Below are 6,489 nucleotides of genomic sequence, written 5' to 3' on the forward strand. Positions count from 1 at the left end.
CTTATAATGCAGGTGAGTCCAATTGAGTGTGAGAATGTGCTTCTTGAGTATTGGACTGCTTGCCTAAACGCAACCATGATAGTTTGTTGTTACAATTTCATTTGGTTGTCGAGGTTGGGAACCCATTTTCTTGTCATGGGTACAAGAGCCTCTGAGATTTTACAACTATAAACCAACTACAATTCCACCTAACTCCACTATTTTGGTTGCGACATTTGACTCTTTTTGGATTGAAACAATTTTAGTGGAACTTTTGAATAGAAATAAGAAGAGGTTAAATATTTCATTCTTTTTATTTTTTTTATTCGATAACAAATTTTTAAACTATAGAGATATGATTACAACTGTGATATCTAAATATTGTCAAAATTGGCATGATGAATTAATGCGGAAAGCTTATTACCTCAACATTCCTTTCCTCATTGAAAAAGCACCCAAAAAAGGTACCATGAAGGTCTGAGAAAGGCAGGGTCAATATAATGGAGATTCTCGACTATCCTGTGAGGGTCTGTTTTTTTCAGGGGGTGATACTTCAGAGGATTTCTCCAATGATGTCGGTAGTGTTGTCATATGTCTTCAAGATAAAAACATACCATACACCGTTCTCATTTCAAATTGGTGGAAAAAAGGGTTTTTTGTTTCCTTAGCTATATTGTAGTAGCATATTACCGATATTTGTTCTTCCCTCATGCAACAGTGTAGTTAACATTAATGGTTATGTTAAGACTTGTTTCTTTTAATAAAGTGTATAATCCTTTTTTATATTACTAAACATCTCTGAATTGTGTATATAACTAATGCTAAGTAGAAAAACAAGCTTTGGGAGAAGTGGACTAAGATATATTAGACACTCAAGTTAATATTGTTATGTGGGAAAACGTAAATGGTAAGTTCATTGCAAAAGGAGGATACCCCTATATACAAGGTTTAGGAAACAATCCAGGAAATGTTTAGATAAATGGCTTCTTTGTGGGTTCAAAGTTTTTGGGTTAGAAGCATATCAGTAATGAGCATTGTCATAGCTTTGATGAAGACATGTATAATATACTATGGTAATGTACTCAATGGTTAGAAAGATGGCATTTGATGCACATTTTCTACATGTATTGTTATGAAACACTCCAAATGAGGGATTTTACGTATAATTGCAAAAAAACTAACCAAAAATATAGTTCAGTGGATACGTAAGACCCGGTTTTATCGTTTTGTTCTACACACAACACACTTGTTTTGTCCCTTGGTTAAGGATTCATACATCTGTGTGGAACATTTTGCTAGCTCTCACAAAGTTTGGTTCTTTTTTACTATTCCAATAAAATATAAATACTATCATAACACCCTAAAATTGGGCTGATATATTACTTATACCTAATAGTATTAACTAGACTTTTACAAAACATTTTAAATAATCATTATCTTTGCAAATCTTGAAAACATAGAACCCAAAAAGGTCAAAAATATCATCAAGAAACTGTTCAACAAACCACTAAAGTAGTGACAGAGTTTACTGAGAATCTATATCAAGCTCATAAATAACTATCAAAGAATTTATATGTAAGACAAACACCTCGTCTCAATGTAGAGGATCTCCTGTTATTTAATTTTATCGTATTGAAGCATTTGTAATTTCAAAGTTTATTGATATTTATCCTCTGGTTAGATGACTTCTTTTGATTTTTTACTTGTGTTGTTTACAAATCATTAAGCTTGAAACCTTTTATTTGATGTGAAATTCTAATACATATACATTTCTAAGAGAGAGAGAGAGAGAGAGAGTTTGAGTGATTTACATTTATTTCTATTCTAGGTCACAACATTACCAATAATTTGGGGGAATGGGAAGAATATGTGTTAGATGGGTGAATTCTCTAATCTATGAAGCGGGGTTCTTGTTTTCTTTCTATGCAGCTACTACATTGATAGACTTACATTTTGTAATGACCATACTAATGAAAATTATTCTTCATTTTATGGGTTATATCTAGCCTTCCCATTTACATTTCTTTGAGCTTGTAAAATTTTTTATTTGTGCCAATTTCTCCATTTTTCGCATGAATGTCAGTCTCCTATGGAATTTTATTGGGTTTTACGAGGTGAGACTAATACACTTGTTTTCTTTATTTTTCAAATAGGTATCCCACTCCTTTGTAGATTTAAAGCAATACCCTCACTTTTTCACCTTTTATATTCATTGCTATATAAATAAACAGTTTAGCTATTGTGAGAGTTACTAAGAATTGTTGGAATTTTTTTAGATGCAGGAACCTAATACATACTAAAAATATTACATCCCATAAAAGCATTGAAAGTATGGAAAATTGTAGGAACATATAAAATTTCAAAGTGCAAAATTTGATGCAAATTCTTGAAATTTCCTATTGAACTTACATTAATTTGGTTATGCCTTTTGGGGTGATGTTTTTAAGGACACGTTTTAACATGGATTCTATCCGCAGACTATGTGGGGGTATTAAATTGTAGATCATCCAAGACAAATATGGTTTCATTTCTCAACTGAATGAAGGACATCATCTTAAGAAATGTCCTACTGAATTTCAAGTGTAGAAGGTCTTGCAGTGCTTCAACCCCAATAAATTCAACTTCACCAAAGTAGGGAAGAAAGAGACGCTTCATGCCTTTGACAGTACAAATGTGTGTTCCATAAATTTAATAAAAAATAACGATTATGACAACACCCTTTCATGCAGTGTTTGGGGTTTTTTATTGTTCATTGACGCACTTCTGATGTTATTCTTTTCTATACTGCAGGTGAATCCAATTGAATAGGGGCATGTGGTAACTATGCCTAGAGTATTGGAATGCTTTCCCCAAGGTATTTACCATGATAGCTTATCGTTACCATTGCATTTGGTTTTCGAGGCTAGTAATCCAATTTTTCGTCTTGGTTACAATAACCTCAGATATTTTGCAACTATAAACCATCTACACTTTCACTTAAGTACACTATTTTCGTTGCAAGATGTGACTCTTTACTCATTGAAACTATTTCAATGAAACTTTTGAACATAAATAAAAGGTTAAATAATTCATTGTTTTAATTTTTTTTATTCAATAACTTATTTTGAACTGTAGAGATATGATTACAACTGTGATATCCTAAAATTGTACAATTTGATGTGATGAATCAATGTGGAATGATTATTTCCCTCACCCACAAAAGGAGTACCATGGAAGTCTGAGAAGGTGGGGACAATATCTTGGAGCTTCTTGACTATCCTGTGAGGGGCCTAGTTTTTGAAGGGGGTAACACTTTGGAGGATCCCTCTGATGTTATTGGTAGTGCTTGAATTTGTATTCAACGTAACAACATACCATACAATGTTCTCATTGCAAATTGCTGCAAAACAATGTTTTCATTTCCTCAGGTATATTGTAATACCATATTACCAATATTTGTTCCTCCTTCATGTAGTAGTGTAGTTTGCATTGATGGTTGTGTTGATACTTGTTTCTTTTTATAAAGTATAGAATCCCTTTTTATATTACTAAATATCTTCAAATTGTTTATGTAACTAGCATTATGCCAAAAAACAAGCTTTGGGAGAAGTGGACCAAGAGATATTAGATACTCGAGTCAATCCTTCTGTGTGGAAAAACATGAATGCATTTAAAAACTTAAACGGTAGGTTGATTGCAAAAAGAGGATACCCCTATACACAAGGTTTTGAAAATAATCCCGGAAATGTTGAAATAAATGGCTTCTTTGGGGGTTCAATGTTTTTGGCTTAGAAGCATATCAATAATTAAGATTGTTGTACCTTTGATGAAGACATGTATAATATACCTTTGTGGTACTATACTCAGTGGTTAGAAAAATGACATTCGATACACATTTGCTCCATGTATTGTTGTGATACTCTCGAAGTGCGGGATTTTATGTATAACTTTAAAGCCACTAAGAATATGTATCATTTTTATTTTTTTCTATTTGATAACTAATTTGTAACTATAGACATATGATTACAACTATGATATCTCAAAACTATGCAAATTGGTATGATGAACCAATGTGGCAAACTAATTACCTTAACATTCATTTTCCCACAAAAAAAAGCACCCACAAAGAGAGTATCATCGAAGTTTGAGAAAGGTGGGATGATGCTTTTAAGATAAATGCATATGAAACAACTAAATCTTGTTGATATAGTCATTTTACTAAACAACATCACTTCAATTCCCAATAAAGACAATGCTCACTGAGCTCTTCACCCATTTCGCCAAAGAATGTCTTTACTCTTGCCAGCAGAACAAGTCAAAGTTACGGGTTCATTGCATCTTAAAAAAACATTGTCGTGAGAGAACCATCACATTCAATAAGACATCCATACCTACATTCACAAACCACCCATTTCCAAATTTCCAAGCTAGCTAGTATCTTAGAAGGGTATGATTTCCAAATTTACCATTGATTCAAATTGATATTTTTTAGTAATATAGATTTGAACCAACATAATTAAAATAACGTTTATTAAGTGATAAGCCCATGGGGCTTTGGATTGACGGTGTGGGTGCACTGTTAAGGCACTCCGAAATTTACCATTGATTCGAATTGATATTTTTTAGTAATATAGATTTGAACCAACATAATTAAAATAACATTTATTAAGTGATAAGCCCATGGGGCTTTGGATTGACAGTGAATGGGTGCATTGTTAAGGCACTCCTTGTGATAGGTCACTGGTCCAAATCTTAGTGGGTGCTTACCGACCAAAAAAACATTTATTAATTAATAAATAATAATAGCATTTAATCATTAAAGATAAACTATAAATAGAGTTAAAAAAATGAAAAACAAAAAAATAAAAAAACACAAAAACAACATTGAATAAGAAAGCGAGTTAAGAAATTACCATGAGGGCTTTTAGAATAAATTAAATTTGAATTGGCCCGCACTTCTTTTCATTCCAGGCAACAAGGATTCCATCATCGTGCAAGTCGAAATCAGATTCTAAATTTCAAGACTCAAAGATTAACACGCAAAATCAAATACTGGGGATTCATGTAACAGATTTGAGAGATGGGGTGATTCTGCAAAACAAGTGTCACGCACAAATAGATGTTGACCGTAAGGGAGAGTGAGAAAGTCGGGTTTCGCTTTGACACGATTTCGTGTTGAGTTTCACTGCATTCCTTCGACCGATTGTAAACCCTCCATGCCATGCCTGTGTGTTGTCTATAAGTAAGATCCATCCATCGCACTACAATTCCAAAACGCAATTCACAATTCCTTTTTCTATTATCGATTCCCTTATACATTCTGCAAGTAGAGTTAGAATTCATCATTTTATTTTCACTTTATATCAACAAGATGGCCATGGCCATGAAATCCAAGAAGACGGAAATGGCGCGGTTGTGCTTGATATCAATAGTAGCAATGCTGTTGTTAACTTCGACGATCCTGGTGACACACGCTGGAGCTGAAGCTGAAGCTGCTGCCGCTAAGTCTAACGAAGAAGTAGGTTCTGGAAGATTGGCAGAAGGGTCCACAAAGGCCGCATCCGGGTGCCACAAACCGGGCTACCCTGTACCCCCTCATTCTCACTGCCCTCCATCTCCACCTCCCCATTCCCATCGCCTTCGTCCTATCCCGCGTGCTTAATCTCCCTGGTCTCATATTTTGTGTTATTAAATCTCACCAGGAGCACATGCACATCACTAATGTGGTCTGCTTGCTTTTACCTTAGGTTCTCATCACCTCCTAGCAAGTAAATAAATAAATGCCATTCATGTAATGTAATCATTTGGCAAAACATTTCTCTTATCTCAATCTCAATAAAATTTTGTGAACTTTGTTGGTATAAGTTTTAAAATAATGGTTACAGTTAGTTATTTATGCATGATGATATGAATGTCTCTTTTATCTGAATAGTATTTGAACACATTTATATTGTTAGTGGTGATAAACACAATACTATTACATATTATAAAGCTTTATTAAACTTAAAAATAGTATTTTTTTAAATTTAATTAATATTTTATTTTTTTCTCTATATTGATACTCTTTAAACTAACATATCAATTGTAAGATTATTTTATGGAAAAATTGTGAATTTATCTATTAACTCTTAGGATATAGATAGTGTTTACGACTTTCTAAATGATTTGTTCTCATCATGATGTGATAACGGTTGCCTTCAAGGATCAAATATAAAGACATGGTTTGAGGTCAAGGCATGTCAATTAATGATTAAAAATTTAACATATCTCATAATGTTTCTTTGTAATAAATTGAATATCCATCCAAATGATACAAAATGAAACTTAATTTCAACATTTAATTTTGGTCCATTAATATTTCTAAAACTTGTGTATTAAAAAATTGTATATATATATATTTCTTAACCCTTTCGTATATCATAAAAGAATTATACATGGCATGCATGTAAATTTAGTCATGAATCAACTCTAAGATATGGGCTAAATGATTCATAGTATTGCATGTTCATCCTTAAATATTTTCATTCCTTT

The 6,489-nt window shown here is 32.8% G+C and overlaps 1 pseudogene; it reads left to right on the forward strand.

Moving 5' to 3' along the window:
• The first annotated feature begins 479 nt into the window (after positions 1-479).
• LOC149149083 (GDP-L-galactose phosphorylase 1-like) lies at positions 480-5,100 on the forward strand (annotated as a pseudogene).
• The last annotated feature ends 1,389 nt before the right edge of the window (positions 5,101-6,489 follow it).

This window comes from Pinus tabuliformis, chromosome 9, assembly GCF_031772625.1.
Source record: "Pinus tabuliformis cultivar Carrire ecotype Pingquan chromosome 9, CPIR1, whole genome shotgun sequence".
Classification (NCBI taxonomy): Eukaryota; Viridiplantae; Streptophyta; class Pinopsida; order Pinales; family Pinaceae; genus Pinus; species Pinus tabuliformis.